The sequence below is a fragment of the Myotis nattereri genome (assembly GCF_964212035.1).
Source record: "Myotis nattereri genome assembly, chromosome: Y".
Classification (NCBI taxonomy): domain Eukaryota; kingdom Metazoa; phylum Chordata; class Mammalia; order Chiroptera; family Vespertilionidae; genus Myotis; species Myotis nattereri.
The window spans coordinates 812,162-830,375 of NC_138094.1; positions in this window are offsets into that span (position 1 = coordinate 812,162).

The window sequence follows — 18,214 nt, forward strand, 5'->3', positions numbered from 1 at the left end:
ATCTGCAGGCACCTAGATTCCAGGTGACTTGCACATCTGGCTTGAAGGGCCCAAGAGGTGCCCAGGCAGAAGCGCAGAGGCTCATGGGACAGGTTGTGGGTGCAGCCAGCACCCGGGGTGTGGCCTGGCTTCAAACACGGGGGCCACACCTTTTTTTTTTCATGTTAGTCTCAGGGTGGGGCAGCTGCTTCTGTTCTATTCCCTCAGGCTGTCCAACCCGTGACTCCATGAAGGTTGAGCAACTTCTTTCTTTTCTTTTTTTTTCTTCCAAATTATCTTTTGTCCGGCCGGTGTGGCTCAGTGGTTGAGTGTCGACCTATGAACCAGGAGGTCCCAGGTTCTATTCCTGGTCAGGGCACATGCCTGGGTTGTGGGCTCCATCCCCAGTAGTGGGCGCATGCAGGAGGCAGCCGATCCATGATTCTCTCTCATCATTGATATTTTTCTCTCTCTCTCTCTCCCTTCCTCTCTCTGAAATCTATATATATATATATATATATATATATATATATACACAGTGGGGCTTTGACTTACGAGTTTAATTAGTTCCCAGACCAAGCTCATTAAGGAGCTCGTTAACTCAAATTACTCTATCAACTCAATGCAAAAAATCTGCCAAAAGACAGCTGGTATCTCAAAAAACTCGTTAGTCAGGACACTTGTAAGTCAAGGCCACACTGTATGTGTGTGTATGTATGTATATATATATAAGAAACCATGATATTGCCTCTGTGTAAATTCTGCCTGCTTCCAAATTCATGTCATCTGGCCCTGGCAGGGTAGCTGAGTTGCTTAGAGCACCGATGAGTGGGCCAACAAATCTATGTTTCTTCGTCTCCCCTCCCTATGTCTCCTCTAAAACAAGATAAAATTTAAAAAAAGAGAGAAAGAAATCAGGATGACATGGGCTTTGGTCTTTCTGAGTAAATATCTTTGGTAACATGAAGAAGAAGAAGAAGAAAAAGAAGAAGAACAACAACAACAAGAACAACAACAACAACAACAAGAACAAGAAGAAGAAGAACAACAAGAAAACAGAAAACAATTGTCTTAAAGGGACAGTTGTTCTAAAAGAAATCTCTATCTATAAAAGCCTAAGCGACTGTTAGTCCAGAACCATAGGAACGACCTGTCGCTATGATGTGCACTGACCACCAGGGGGCAGACGCTCAATGCAGGAGCTGCCCCCTGGTGGTCTGTGATCCCACAGCCAACCTCCACTGGCCGGCCAACCTCCCACGGTCCCTCCCCCCAGCCAGCAGGCCCCGATTGCCAACCTCCTGGTCTCTCCCCCTGGATGGCAGGCCCCGATTGGGGCCGGGCCCTGAGCTGCGACAGGGAACCAGGGGTGGGTGGTGGCAGACGCGGGAGATGAGGGAAGGATGATGGGGAGAGGCAGGGAGGTGGGGAACCTTATCACCCCTGCTTGCTGGCCAGGCCTAGGGACCCCACCCGTGCATGAATTTAGTGCACCTGGCCTCTAATAAAATATAAAACTCTGCCTGTGTCCGCGAGTGGGTGGTGTGCCCCAGGTGGAAGCTGCCAACAAGAATTAAATTCCGTGGTGTGTACATTCTGTTGGTAACAGGTCTAACTGCGGCCAGGGCATTAGATAGTTGCGGTGTTTTTCTTTCCTTTCTCCTCCCTGCCTCCACCACCTCCGACTTTCTCAGAGTTTGCCTGGGGCTAACTTGGCCCTTTAGGTCCAAAGTAAATAATTCAGTGGTTCCTGGAAGCTGCCAGGGACCATGCTCTGGTTTCTGTGGTCTGTTCTGTGGGCAGCAGCTACTGTCATGCAGAGTGTCTGCCTCGGGCGATATTATTATTTCAAACTAGAGGCTCGGTGCATGAAATTCATGCTCCAGTGGTGGTCTCTGAGCCCGGTTTGCGCCTTCTTGCCGTCCGGGAGCCCTCGGGAGATGTCCGACTGATGGCTTAGGCCCGCTCCCCGTGAGCCCGGCTTCTGGCTGAGCGGCGCTCTCCCTGTGGGAGCACACTGACCACCAGGGGGCAGCTCCTACATTGAGCGTCTGCCCCCTGGTGGTCAGTGCGCATCATAGCGACCGGTCATTCCACCATTTGTTCGATTTGCATATTAGCCTTTTGTTATATAGGATAGATTTTTATTGATTTCACAGGGGAAGGGAGAGGGAGGGAGAAAGAGAAACAGCTATGATGAGAGAGAATCATGGACCGGCTGCCTCCTGCACGCCCCCCACTGGGGATCGAGCCCGCAACCCGGGCCTGTGGCCTTGATCGGGAATCGAACCCGGGACCCTTCAGTCTGCAGGCCGACGCTCTATTCACTGAGCCACACCGGCTAGAACTTTGCTCTTCTCTTGTCTATGTAATAGCCCCACATAAGGCCAGCACTGCCATCCTAAAACATTTGAGGGTGCTTCCTTCTCAGGCATTTCCGGACCTGGAAACTGTGGTTTTGATTAAACTGTGGAGTTAGCTAAGCAAAGGAAAAAAAAAAGAAAAGAAAAAAAAGCAAATGAGAAACAGATGTCCCGTTTTATTTTTTTTTTTTTTAAATATTTTTTAGCTCTGGCTGGTTTGGCTCAATGAATAGCGTGTCGGCCTGCGGACTGATGGGTGTGAAGGGTCCTGGGTTCGATTCCCGGTCAAGGGCACAGGCCCGGGTTGTGGGCTCGATCCCCAGTTGGTGGCGTGCAAGAGGCAGCCGATCCATGATTCTCTCTCCTCATGGATGTTTCTCTCTCTCTCCCTCTCCCTTCCTCTCTGAAATCAATAAAAATAAATTCAAAAATATATAAATATATGTATGCATTTATTTCAGAGAGGGAGAGAGAGAGAGAAACATCCAATGATGAGAGAGAATCATGCATCGGCCGCCTCCTGCACGCCCGCTACTGGGGATGGAGCCCGCAACCCGGGCCTGTGCCCTGGACCGGGAATCGAACCCTGACCTCCTGATTCCTAGGTCGACGCTCTAGCCATTGAGCCACACCAGCCAAGGCTTTGCCCTTATCTTGTCTGTCTAACTCCCTCCTCTAACCCCGCCCCCCGGCCCCCCCAAGACCAGAACAGACTACTTCCTCCGGAAACAGGACTTGTGGGTTTCATTAAACCACAGAGCAAGCTAAGCAAAAAAAGAAAGAAAGAAAAAATGCAAATGAGAAACAGTTGGTGAGTCAAGTCCTAGCCAGTGTGGCTCAGTGGCTAGCGCGTCAGCCAGTAGCCTGAAGGGACCCGGGTTCGATTCCCGGTCAAGGGCACGTACCTGGGTTGCAGGCTCCATCCCCAGTAGGGGGCGTGCAGGAGGCGGCCGATCCATGATTCTCTCTCTTCGTGGATGTTTCTCTCTCTCTCTCTCTCTCTCTCTCTCTCTCTCTCTCTCTCTCTCTCCCTCTCCCTTCCTCTCTGAAATCAATAAAAATATATTTTTAAAAGACACCAAGTTTGTAAAAACAGAGTGGGGGGGGGGAGAGAGAGAGAGAGAGAGAGAGAGAGAGAGAGAGAGAGACACTTTCCAGCTCACTTTTGCTCTGAGTGGAAAAAATGTGCGTAAGGACAGTTTTGCCTCCTAATTCCCCTTCTCACCTCTTCACATGGAGCCCCAACAATCACTGTGGGTGACTCGGGGGATCTCCTTGACCCAGGGACCCCTGTCCCAGGTGGGGGATCCTGCCAAGGCGGAGCTGCAAAGTTGGGGAGCCCCCGGGGTTGGGGGTGGTGGTGCCCATGGCGCCCCTGCCCGCCTGCAGGAGTGGACACGGGCCTCATGCCTGCCCGGTGCGTGCAACTTGCTGGAGACGCCTGGGTTTTGCAGGCAGCGAGGTGGTTGGAACCCCAACCCCCTCCCCCGCGCCCTATGCGCGTGCGTCACGCTCACACCACCCTCCCTGGTGCGTAACCCTGACAACCACAAACCGCGGCTCTTGCTTCCTTAGCAACCCCAGCACCTGCGAGGCCCAAGGAGGCAGCTGGAAGGGGGGGGGACACGGAGAGCGCCGCGCAATGGCGAGAGGGGCGCATTCTGCCAACTTAGGCCTGGCTGTTAGGGGAGCTCAGGTCGCCAAGGACGCACGGACCACCCTCTCCGGAAGTGGCCCCGTGCGCGCGCTCTGGGGACAACCCGCCTCGGGGTCTCTCAGCGCCGTTGCGCAAAGGCACTTCGGACAGGCCTGGGGTGGGGTGGGGTGGGGTAGGGTGGGGTGGGGGTAGGGAGGGACCCGCCATACGGAGGCCTGGGAGGACCTGGGACCTGGGAGTGGCCGGCACACAGCGCGCAGGACACGGTTTGGCACCGGTTTACGCGCCTCTTTGGAGCGATGGCGAATGCGCCCTAGACCCTCTGGATTTGGCATCCCAATCGCTTCGAGGCCAAGAGGGCAGCTGGGCGCGGGGTAAGGAGGGCGCTGCGCAAAGGCGAGATGGGAACCCCGTGTAAACGGAGGCTGGATGTGAGGGGATCCCCACGCCCCCACCCCCCACCCCCACATCGCCATCAACGCGCGCATCTCCGTCTTTGGTGGGCGCTTGGCAAAGCTCGGAGAGGGCGCATTCTGCAAACTTAGGCCTGGCTGTTAGGGGAGCTCAGGTCGCCAAGGACGCACGGACCACCCTCTCCGGAAGTGGCCCCGTGCGCGCGCTCTGGGGACAACCCGCCTCGGGGTCTCTCCCCGCCGTTGCGCAAAGGCACTTCGGACAGGCCTGGGGTGGGGTGGAGTGGGGTAGGGTGGGGTGGGGGTAGGGAGGGACCCGCCATACGGAGGCCTGAGTGGACCTGGGACCTGGGAGTGGCCGGCACACAGCGCGCAGGACGCGGTTTGGCACCGCTTTACGCGCCTCTTTGGAGCGATGGCGAATGCGCCCTAGACCCTCTGGATTTGGCATCCCAATCGCTTCGAGGCCAAGAGGGCAGCTGGGCGCGGGGTAAGGAGGGCGCTGCGCAAAGGCGAGATGGGAACCCCGTGCAAACGGAGGCTGGATGTGAGGGGATCCCCACGCCCCCACCCCCCACCCCCATCGCCATCAACGCGCGCATCTCCGTCTTTGGTGGGCGCTTGGCAAAGCTCGGAGAGGGCGCATTCTGCAAACTTCTGGATCCGTGAGGGGAATCCCGCGTCCCCGGGAATGCATGCGCCCTGGGCCAGAATCGAACCCGGGACCCTTCAGTCTACAGGCCGATGCTCTATCCACTGAGCCACACCAATTAGGGCTCTTTTCACTTAAAAAAATAACATTTATATTTTTTTATTGATTTTAGAGAGAGGAAGGGAGATGGGGAGAGAAACATTCATGATGAGAGAGAGAATCATGGATCGGCTGCCTCCTGCACGCCCCCTGCTGGGAATCGAACCGGTGACGTCCTGGTTCATAGGTCGATGCTCAACCACTGAGCCACACCGGCCGGGCTGTGTGTAAGGGGGGGGGGGTTCTGGATGAGGAATCAGGGACCATGGCTATTGCATCTGGGGGTGACTTATGCCCTGTGTGTTGCCCCCACAGGACAAGATGACTTTGACTTGGCTGACGCTCTCGACCCAGGTAGGTGCCCCAATATTGGGGGGCGGGTTTGGGGGGCTTGGGGGGAGGGTTAAGAATGGGGTGTGTTTCCCACAAGACTGGAGACGCCTGTGAGGAGGTCTTGGCCAAGGGACATCTTGAATGTGGGGTTCACTCCGCCTCCTGCCTCCGTCCGTCTGAGCTGCTCAGGGCTGTATTCTGGGAGCTCCCTGCTGGATTTTGATATTTTTTTTTTTAATGGAAAATTTCCATCTTTTCATGTTCGATTTATTTTTTTTTAAATATATTTTTATGGATTTTAGAGAGGAACGGAGAGAGAGAAACATCCATGAGGAGAGAGAATCATGGATCGGCCGCCTCCTGCACGCCCCCCACTGTGGATGGAACCCAAAACCTGGGCATGTGCCCTTGACCGGGAATCGAACCCGGGACCCTTCAGTCCGCAGGCTGATGCGCTATCCACTGAGCCAAACAGCCTTAGTTTTAAATGTCGCTGAATTTTTTCTTGGTTCTCAGGGGCCATCCTGGTACCGAATATGAAATCACAATTTCTTTCTTTTTATTTTTTTTTAATTTGATTCTGAGATCCAAGGAATCTATATGTTTTTCTTTATTTTTTAATGAAAAATTTTAATCAAAAGTGTTTTAATCAAAAATTTTATTTTAATCAAAAAATATTTTAATCCATTATTTTAATAAAAATTATTTTAATCAATTATTTTAATAAAAATTATTTTAATCAAAAAATTTTTAATCTTCACCTGATATTTTCCCCATTGATTTTTAGAGAGAGTGGAAGGGCGCGGGGGGGGGGGGCGGGGGGGGAGAGAGGTCAATGTGAGAGAAACACATCTATTGGTCGCCTCCTGCCTCAAGCCTCCAACAGCGGTCCGTGCCTTTGGCTGGATTCGAACCCGCAACGCTTCCGTCTGCAGGCTGATGCTCTATCCACTGAGCCAAACTGGCCAGGGCTGAATTTTTCTTTTTTCTTTTTCTTAGAGTTAATGGAAGCGAGAGAGGAAGGGGGTGGACAGAGAGAGAGAGAGAGAGAGAGAGAGAGAGAGAGAGAGAGAATCATGCATCGGCTGCCTCCCGCATACCCCCTACTGGGGATGGAGCCCACAACCCAGGCCTGTGCCCTTGATCGGGAATCGAACCCTGGACCTCCTGTGTCCCATCATCCTTTTTAAAAAGCTACTCGCACTTCTTTCCTTCATGCTGATTGAGTGTGTTCTGTCTTTTATTTACAGACCCGACCAAGAAGCCAGGCTCAGGTGAGTGGTGACCTGGTTGGGCTTACCTGAGCCATGTGTGGGCGGGTCTCTATAGGCTGTGGTGTGTGTGCCACCGGTTGGAGCGTCTGCCCCCTGGTGGTCAGTGCACGTCATAGCGATTGGTCAACAGTCTGCCCCCTGGTGGTCAGTGCACGTCATAGCGACTGGTCGGCCAGTCGACTGTCTGCCCCCTGGTGGTCAGTGCACGTCATAGCAACTGGTCAACTGTCTGCCCCCTGGTGGTCAGTGCATGTCATAGCGATTGGTTGACAGTCTGCCCCCTGGTGGTCAGTGCACATCATAGCGACTGGTCGACTGCCCCCCTGGTGGTCAGTGCATGTCATAGCGAGGGGTCGACTGTCTGCCCCCTGGTGGTCAGTCCCATCATAGCAAGGGGTTGACTGCCCCCTGGTGGTCAGTGCATGTCATAGCGAGCAATTGAGCGGCCTTAGCATATCATTAGCATATGAGGCTTTGATTGGCTGAATTGCCGACCAGACACTCAGCATATTAGACTTTTATTACCTAGGAGTGTGCACGTGTGTGTGTGAAAAAGATAGAAGTGATTGATGGCCAGATATCAGACGTGACAAGAAAACCTTAGTCATTGGGGACCTGTCATTGGGAATCACAGCGAAACTGCACCGATTTATCCCTGGGGGTGCGGGTGGAGGGGGGCATTCACGCCCTGTGGTATCCGCTCTCCTGATCATGGCTGCATACTATTCCACTTCCTGGACGACAACACGTGTGAGTGGAGAGGTGGACACGTCTGAGCCCTGGTGCCTTGCTGGTGGGGATGTCCGATGGAACAGCCGCCGTGAGAAATAACCTAGAATAGTTCTTTAAAAAAATAATGGCGACATAGAGTAACCCCATGATATAGCAATTTTACGCCAAGATGTATGTATATGTATATATGAGGGTGTCCCAAAATTCACGCAAGATTTGAATTCTGCGTGACCATTAACAACAACAACAAAAATAAATAAAAGCTTAATTTTACTTGGTTTATTGAATCAGATTCTAATGTCTGTTGCCCTTGGATGTCAATCCCTTCGATTTGATTAGAATCACCAAGTACCAATGATGGCCCAGGAACAGGGACTAGGAAGACCAATGGAGACCGTGGCTTTGCGTCTGTGCCAGCAAAGCCGTGGAGGCCATGGACCCGATGGGCTATTCCATCCATAAACCCTAGACTGTTTCCTTTATGAATCAATAAAACATTTACAATTTTTAATGATAAACCTGTATTTTCTATCAAAATTACTTCTTGCGTGAATTTTGGGACACCCTTTATATATGTATATATATACATATATATATAAATATATAAATATATATATACATTATATATATACATGTATATAAATATATAAATCTATATATATACATTATATATATATAAATCTATATATATACATTATATATATATATATATATATATATATATATATATATATATACTATATACATATCCCATGTTCAAATGCTGTTAAATCGCGTTGTTTACCCATATCTTCAGAAAAAAAATATCACTTCTACTGTCGTGGTAGACAACCTGCTTCCCTATTTATAATGGTCTGGCCTTCTAGCAACTTGAGCGCGAAATTATGGCTAATTTGCCTACAAACGTCAGGTGGTTGTAATAATCGGGCTACTCAGTATGTAAAAATATATATATATATCTCCCTGAAAACACAGGGATTCCGACAAAACTGTCTACGGATGTGTGCATAGCAGTGTGACAAGAGCCGAAAAGTGGGGACAATTTCAGTGTCCGTCCACGGGCCGATGGATGAAGAGAATGGGGGATCCGTCCACACAGTGGAATATTACGCAGCCATGAACAGGAGTCGGGCTCTGACTGGCTGCCAGGTGGATGAGCCTCGAGCACATGATGCTCAAGGGACATAACCAGACACAGAGACACAAATTGTGGAGAATTCCACTTATATAAAATGCCCAGAATAGGCATTCCTGCCAGAAAATTTTATTTTATTTTAAAAAAATATATTTTTTATTGATTTCAGAGAGGAAAGGAGAGGGAGAGAGAGAGAGAGAGAAACATCCATGAGGAGAGAGAAATCACGGACCGGCTGCCTCCCGCACGCCCCCCACTGGGGATCGAGCCGGCAACCCGGGCCTGTGCCCTTGACCGGGAATCGAACCCTGACCTCCTGGTTTCTAGGTCGATGCTCAACCACTGAGCCACACGGGCTGGGAGACAGTGGTGTCATTATTTTCCAGGCTGCTCCTAAGGAAAGGAGATATTTTCTTTCCTCTTCTAAAATCATGGCGTCTTTTTCTCCGCAGACATCTACCCAAAGCCGAAACCCCCGTACCCCCCGCAGCCCGGAAATCCTGATACCAGTGGAAGTAAGGACCCTCATTCCCTCCTTCATTTCTTTCTTTTTCTTCTCTTTTTTAAGAAATATATTTTTTACTAGAGGCCCCGGTGCACGAATTCGTGCACCCGTGGGGTCCCTCGGCCTGGCCTGCGGGATGGGGCCGAAACCGGCTCTCGGACGTCCCCCGAGGGGTCCCGGATGGCGAGAGGGCCCAGGCCAGGCCGAGGGACCCCACGGGTGCACGATCGGGGCCGGGGAGGGACCGTGGGAGGGCTCCAGGGCGTGTCCGGCCCGTCTCACTCAGTCCCGATCGGCCGGACCCCAGCCGCAAGCTCATCTACTGGTGGGACCGCCTGCCCCCTGGTGGTCAGAGCACGTCTTAGCGACTGGTGGACTGTCTGCCCCCTGGTGGTCAGTGCACGTCATAGCGACTGGTCGACTGTCTGCCCCCTGGTGGTCAGTGCACGTCATAGCGACTGGTCGACTGTCTGCCCCCTGGTGGTCAGTGCACGTCATAGCAACTGTCGACTGTCTGCCCCCTGGTGGTCAGTGCACGTCATAGCGACTGTCGACTGTCTGCCCCCTGGTGGTCAGTGCACGTCATAGCGACTGGTCGACTGTCTGCCCCCTGGTGGTCAGTGCACGTCATAGCGACTGGTCGACTGTCTGCCCCCTGGTGGTGGTCGACTGTCTGCCCCCTGGTGGTCAGCGCACATCATAGCGACTGGTCGACTGTCTGCCCCCTGGTGGTCAGTGCACGTCATAGCGACCGATCGACTGTCTGCCCCCTGGTGGTCAGTGCACGTCATAGCGACCGGTCGACTGTCTGCCCCCTGGTGGTCAGTGCACGCCATAGCGACCGGTCGAGCGGCCTTAGCATATCATTAGCATATTACGCTTTGATTGGTTGAATGGTCGACCAGACGACCGGACACATTGCATATTAGGCTTTCGTTATATTGGATATTTTTTTTGATTTCAGAGAGGGAGGGAGAGAAACATCCGTGATGAGAGAGTATCATGGATCGGCCGCCTCCTGCACGCCCCCTACTGGGCATCGAGCCCGCAACCCGGGCATCGGTATTTTGCGTGATTGGCTCGTCGTTGGGGGGTGTCCTTAGCTTCCTAAATTCCCCTTTGCGTCTGCCCACAGACATCTACCCAAGACCCAAGCCACCGCCCCCTCGGCCGCAGCCTGGCTACCCCGACGGTGGAGGTAAGAATGGCGACGATGGGGCTCGTTTCATTTTTGTTGTTGTTGTTACTCTTTGCCCGAGGATATTGTCCCGCTGATTTTTAGAGACAGTGGGAGAGACAGGGGGAGGGAGAGACAGAGAGAGACGCATCGATGGGCTGCCTCCTGCTCGCGCCCCAACCCACCCTGGGCCGGGGAGGAGCCTGCAACCGAGGTACGTGCCCTTGACCGGAATCGAACCCGGGACCCTTCAGTCCGCAGGCGGATGCTCTATCCACTGAGCCACACCAGCTAGAGCTGCATATATATATATATATATATATATAATGTTTTTATTTAAAAAAAATTTTACATATAAAAAACATTATTTTAAAAAAACAATTATAAATATAATAATGTTACATGCAATGAGCATTAATATTTCAAGAAACACGATTTTAAATGTAATAATGTTACATGCAATGAGCATTCATATTTCAAGAAACACGATTTTAAATGTAATAATGTTACATGGAACCAGCATTAATATTTCAAAAAAACTATTTTAAATATAATAATATTACATGCAATGAGTATTAATATTTCAAAAAAACTATTTTAAATATAATAATGTTACATGCAACGAGCATTAATATTTCAAGAAACATGATTTTAAATTTAATAATGTTACATGCAATGAGTATTAATATTACAAGAAACACGATTTTAAATTTAATGTTACATGCAATGAGTATTAATATTTCAAAAAAACTATTTTAAATATAATAATGTTACATGCAACGAGCATTAATATTTCAAGAAACATGATTTTAAATTTAATAATGTTACATGCAATGAGTATTAATATTACAAGAAACACGATTTTAAATTTAATGTTACATGCAATGAGTATTAATATTTCAAAAAAACTATTTTAAATATAATAATGTTACATGCAACGAGCATTAATATTTCAAGAAACACGATTTTAAATGTAATAATGTTACATACAATGAGTATTAATATTTCAAAAAAACTATTTTAAATATAATAATGTTACATGCAATGAGTATTAATATTCCAAGAAACACGATTTTAAATTTAATAATGTTACACGCAATGAACATGAATATCTCAAGTCACGTGGATTCTTTATGGAAAAAAAAAAGGAGAGGAAGGGGTGGTGACCTTGGCCTTTATCTCGATATATTTTACAGCAATTCATCAACCCTAAGAAGCAAACACCTTACCAGGCAAAAGCAGTGTGCAGCCGGCTACACCGAGGGCTTCCGGAAACTTCCGGAAGCTTCCAGAAAGTTCTGGAAGGTTCTGGAAGGTTCTGGAAGCTTCCAGCAAGCTCCTTAGGGAGTTTGGCTGGACACAAATTCATCTCGCCCAGTAGGGGTCGCTAAAAGCAAGGAGTAAGGTTCAAGGCAGTGGCTCATTCATTAAAGAGCAACACCAAACCCTTAGGATTAATTCAGCGGAAAAAAAAAGAAGTAAAAATAAAAAAATCCTTGAGTGATAATTAAAAAAACAACAACAAATAATCAAGAAAAATGAAAAGACATAACGAAAAGGAATAGCTGTTTTTTTGTTTGGTTTGTGTTTTATAAAAGGAGTTCATTAGCTGGCTAGATGGTGGCTCAGTGGTTAGCGTCGGCCTAGGAACCAAGAGGTCCCGGGTTCGATTCCCGGTCAAGGGCACAGGCCCGGGTTGCGGGCTCGATCCCCAGCAGGGGGCGTGCAGGAGGCGGCCGGTCCATGATTCTCTCTCATCGCGGCTGTTTCTATCTCTCTCTCTGCCTCTTGCTTCCTGTCTCGGAAAACAATACACATTTTTAAATCGAAAAGATTTCGCCCCATAAAACGGGAAATGCTTTCCTGCTAATATCGGCTCCTGACGTTGATAAGCCGTCAACCAGCGTTTGCGATAACCCTGAACTTCAGAAGGTTAACGTAGGTGCGGGTTTTACAAATATGTGAGCCTCATTGTCTTTTTAAAAATACATATTTTTATTGATTTCAGAGAAGAAGGGAGAGAGAGAGAGAAACATCCATGATGAGAGAGAATCATGGATCGCCCGCCTCCTGCACGCCCCCTGCTGGGGATCGAGCCCGAAACCCGGGCAGGTGCCCTTGACTGGGAATCGAACCCGGGACCTTGCAGTCTGCAGGCTGATGCTCTATCCACTGAACCACACCAGCCAGGGCATAAATATCTGATTTTCATTTATTTATTTTAATTTTTGTTGATGCATTTTATTGATTTTTTTACAGAGAGGAAGGGAGAGGGATAGAGAGTTAGAAACATCGATGAGAGAGAAACATCGATCAGCCGCCTCCTGCACACCCTCTACTGGGGATGTGCCCGCCACCAAGGTACATGCCCTTGACCGGGAATCGAACCCGGGACCCTTCAGTCCGCAGGCCGACGCTCTATCCACTGAGCCACCCCGGTCAGGGCCATGTCTGGTTTTTGAAAGGGGTGCTGTGAGCAGCCACAACGAATCCCCTATGACATTGCTCTGTGCTTCGGCCCGATCGATGGCGTGATTGGTTCGTCGTTGGAGGGTGTCCGTCCGTAGCTTCCTTAATTGATCTTTGCGTTTGCCTATAGATATCTACCCAAGACCGAAGCCACCGCCCCCTCGGCCACAGCCTGGCTACCCCGACGGGGGAGGTAAGACTGGCGATTAGTGGGGCTCAGTTCATTTTTGTCATTGTTCTTGTTAATCCTCAACCCGGGATATTTTCCCATTGATTTTAAGAGAGAGAGAGGGAGAGACAGAGAGACACACCGATGGGTTGCCTCCTGCACGTGACCCGACCAGGCCCTGGGCCGGGGAGGAGCCTGCCACCGAGGTACATGCCCTTGACCGGGAATCGAACCTGGGACCCTTCAGTCCATAGGCCGACGCTCTACCCACTGAGCCACACCGGCCAGGGCTCATTTCATTTATTTTTATTTACTCGAGGCCTGGTGCACGAAATTCCTGTGCAGGGGCGGGGGGGGGCTCTCAGGCCGGCTGGCACCGGCGGTAATCCAGGGCCACTTGGGGATAGGCCCTAAACTGACAATCGTATGTCCCTTTCACAATCCGGGTCTGCTGGCTCGTAACTGTTCACCTGCCTGCCTTCCGCATCGCCTCTAACTGCTCTCCCCTGCCGGCCTGATCGCCCCTAACTGCCCTCCCCTGCCAGCCTGATCGCTCCTAACTGCTCTCCCCTGCCGGCCTGATCGCTCCTAACTGCCCTCCCCTGCCGGCCTGATCACCCCTAACTGCCCTCCCCTGCCAGTATGATCGCCCCTAACAGCCCTCCCCTGCCAGTATGATCGCCCCTAACGGCCCTCCCCTGCCGGCCTGATCGCCCCTAACTGCCCTCCCCTGCCGGCCTGATCGCTCCTAAACGCCCTCCCCTGCCGGCCTGATCGCCCCTAACTGCTCTCCCCTGCCGGCCTGATCGCCCCTAACTGCTCTCCCCTGCCGGCCTGATCGCCCCTAACTGCTCTCCCCTGCCGGCCTGATCGCCCCTAACTGCTCTCCCCTGCCGGACTGATCGCCCCTAACAGCCCTCCCCTGCTGGCCTGATCGCCCCTAACTGCCCTCCCCTGCTGGCCTGATCGCTCCTAAATGCCCTCCCCTGCCGGCCTGATCGCCCCTAACTGCCCTCCCCTGCCGGCCTGATCGCCCCTAACTGCCCTCCCCTGCCGGCCTGATCGCCCCTAACCGCCCTCCCCTGCCAGCCTGATCGCCCCTAACTGCTCTCCCCTGCCGGCCTGATCGCCCCTAACTGCCCTCCCCTGCCGGCCTGATCGCCCCTAACTGCCCTCCCCTGCCGGCCTGATCGCCCCTAACTGCCCTCCCCTGCCGGCCTGATCGCTCCTAAAAGCCCTCCCCTGCCAGCCTGATCGCCCCTAACTGCTCTCCCCTGCCGGCCTGATCGCCCCTAACTGCTCTCCCCTGCCGGAATGATCGCCCCTAACAGCCCTCCCCTGCTGGCCTGATCGCCCCTAACTGCCCTCCCCTGCTGGCCTGATCGCTCCTAACTGCCCTCCCCTGCCGGCCTGATCGCCCCGAACTGCCCTCCCCTGCCGGCCTGATCGCCCCTAACTGCCCTCCCCTGCCGGCCTGATTGCCCCCAACTGCCCCCCCCTGCCAGCCTGATTGCCCCTAACTGCCCTCCCCTGCCAGCCTGATTGCCCCCAACTGCCCCCCCCTGCCGGCCTGATCGCCCCTAACTGCCCTCCCTGCCGGCCTGATCGCCCCTAACTGCTCTCCCCTGCCGGCCTGATCACCCCTAACCGCCCTCCCCTGCCGGCCTGATCGCCTCTAACTGCTCTCCCCTGCCGGCCTGATCGCCCCTAACTGCTCTCCCCTGCCAGCCTGATCGCCCCTAACTGCTCTCCCCTACTGGCCTGATCGCCCCTAACTGCCCTCCCCTGCCGGCCTGATCGCCCCTAACTGCCCTCCCCTGCCAGCCTGGTCGCCCCTAACTGCCCTCCCCTACTGGCCTGATCGCCCCTAACTGCCCTCCCCTGCCAGCCTGGTCGCCCCTAACTGCCCTCCCCTGCCGGCCTGATCGCCCCTAACTGCCCTCCCCTGCCAGCCTGATCACCCCTAACTGCCCTCCCCTGCCAGCCTGATTGCCCCCAACTGCCCCCCCCCTGCCGGCCTGATCGCCCCTAACTGCCCTCCCTGCCGGCCTGATCGCCCCTAACTGCTCTCCCCTGCCGGCCTGATCACCCCTAACCGCCCTCCCCTGCCGGCCTGATCGCCCCTAACCGCCCTCCCCTGCCAGCCTGATTGCCCCTAACCGCCCTCCCCTGCTGGCCTGATCGCCCCTAACTGCTCTCCCCTGCTGGCCTGATCGCCCCTAACTGCCCTCCCCTGCCAGCCTGGTCGCCCCTAACTGCCCTCCCCTGCCAGCCTGGTCGCCCCTAACTGCCCTCCCCTGCTGGCCTGATCACCCCCAACTGCCCTCCCCTGCCAGCCTGGTCGCCCCTAACTGCCCTCCCCTGCCAGCCTGGTCGCCCCTAACCACCTCTGCTTCAGCCCCACCACCGTGGCTTTGTCCAGAAGACGTCTTGTCTTTCCAGTCTAATTAGCTTATTCCCCTTTTATTAGTATAGATTTTTTATTTTTAATTAAAAAATATATTTTTATTGATTTCAGAGAGGAAGGGAGAGGGAGAAACATCCGTGATGAGAGAGAATCACGGATCGGCTGCTTCCTGCACGCCCCCTACTGGGGATCGAGCCCGCAACCCGGGCCTGTGCACTTGACCGGGAATCGAACCCTGACCTCCTGGTTCACAGGTCGATGCCCAACCCCTGAGCCTCGCCGGCCGGGCAAGAGGGGTCTCTGGGGAGCATTTGGGGAATGGTCCTGTCTTTCCCTCCACAGGTTACATCAGTGATGGGGATGGCGGCCGATACCCGCCCAGGCCCAATCCCCGGCCCCCGGCAGGTATGTGTGCGCTTCTCCGGCTGGCGGGGAGGGTGCCCCGGGCCCAAGGTCCCCGCCTGGTGCACCCTGGGCCCCTGTGGGAGATGCTGGGGTGGGGTCTCCCCGTCCTACCTGCCCAATGGGGTGCGGGCTGTGCACCTGGAGGTTCGGGACTTGGCCAAAGGAAGGGAGAGGGAGAGGGAGAGAGAAACATTGATGATGAGAGAGAATCATGGACCGGCCGCCTCCCGCACGCCCCCCACTGTTTGGGGAGGGAGCCCGCAACCCGGGCCTATGCCCTTGACCGGGAATCGAACCCTGGCCCCCTGGTTCCTAGGTTGATGCTCAACCACTGAGCCACACCGGCCGAGTATGCACACCTGCCTTTAGGTGCTAGTGGGTCTGTGAGTATGTGTGTGTGTGTGTGTGTATCTCTGAATATCTATATCTATATATTGATATCTATCAATACAGATACATAGATATGGATACATAGATATTGATATGTAGATGCTATTGATATAGCATAGATATAGACATAGATATAGATATAGATATAGTATAGCTATAGATATGGGTATGGGTATAGATATAGATATAGATATAGATATAGATATAGATATAGGTATAGATATAGATATAGTATAGCTATAGACGTGGGTATGGCTATAGATATAGGTATAGATATAGATGTAGATATAGATATAGATATAGTATAGCTATAGATATGGGAATGGGTATAGATATAGATATAGATATAGATATAGATATAGATATAGGGATGATATGGATATAGATATAGATATAGATATAGGGATGATAGATATAGATATAGATATAGATATAGATATAGATATAGATATAGATATATAGATATAGATATAGTATAGATATGGGTATGGGTATAGGTATAGAGAGATATAGATATAGATATAGATATAGTATAGATACAGGTATGGGTATAGGTATAGAGATATATAAATATAGATATAGATATAGATATAGATACAGATATAGATGATATAGATATAGATACAGATATAGATGATATAGATATAGATACAGATACAGATATAGATATAGATATAGATATAGATATAGATATAGATACAGATATAGATGATATAGATATAGATACAGATATAGATGATATAGATATAGATATAGATACAGATACAGATATAGATATAGATATAGATATAGATACAGATATAGATATATACATACACACGGGGTTTCACAAAAAATGTACCTAGACTTTAACAGCTCACAGCTCAATGTTGAAAATGAAATGTACTTTCATCATCACTGCCTTTACTGACAATTATTAGAAATGTGCATATTCATCTCCTCCAACACCATATCTATCTATCTATCTATCTATCTATCTATCTATCTATCTATCTATACCTATATCTATATCTATATCTATATCTATATCTATATCTATATCTATATCTATATCTAACTATATAAAAACCTAAGCTACCGAATGACCGAACGACTCCACGACCGGTCGACCAGTCGCTATGACACACACTGACCACCAGGGGCCAGACGCTCAATGCAGGAGCTGCCCCCTGGTGGTCAGCACGCTCCCGCAGCCAACCCCCCGCGGCCCCTCCCCCCAGCTGGCCGCCCCTCCCCACCCCCATTGGCCCCGATCGCTGGCCAGGCCGAGGGACCGAACCTGTGCATGAATTCGTGCACCTGCCACCAGCATCCGTGCCCTTGGCTGGAGCTAAGCCTGCGACTGGGAAGCCATGACATGGGCGGGGACCCCTGGCCACCGTAGGGGGGGTTCCCTTTGGGGGTGACTCTTGGTTGTGGCTTTGTGCCATCAGGTCACACCTGTGCAGGTAAAATGGTCCTTCATTCCATCTTCTCTCCTGCAGGTGGCGGTGGCTACAGCAATGACGGCTATGGAAGCTCCCATGGTACACCCCACTTCCGGGGCGCCCCAGAGGGCGGTGGGCGGTACAATTGGGGGAGTATATCCACCCATAGCTCCCGGTTGGGCTCCCACAATGCCTTGTTCCTGGGGTCTTGGGTGATGGTATTGTCTCTAGATATAGGGTGTCCCAAAATTCACGCAAGAAGTAATTTTGGTAGAAAACCCAGGTTTATCATTAAAAATTGTAAATTTTTTATTGATTCATAAGGGACACAGTCTAGGGTTATGTACGGAATAGCAAATCAGGTCAATGACCTCCACGGCTTTGCTGGCACAGACGCACTCTATTGTTGAAATTTAACAGCCTTTGAACATGGGATATTTATATAGTGTATATATACAAACGGTGTCCCAAAATTCACGCAAGAAGTAATTTTGATAGAAAACACAGGTTTGTCATGAAAAATTGTAAATTTTTTATTGATTCCTAAAGCAGACAGTCTAGGGTTTATGGACGGAATAGCACATCGGGTCCATGGCCTCCCTGGCTTTGCTGGCACAGACGCAAAGCC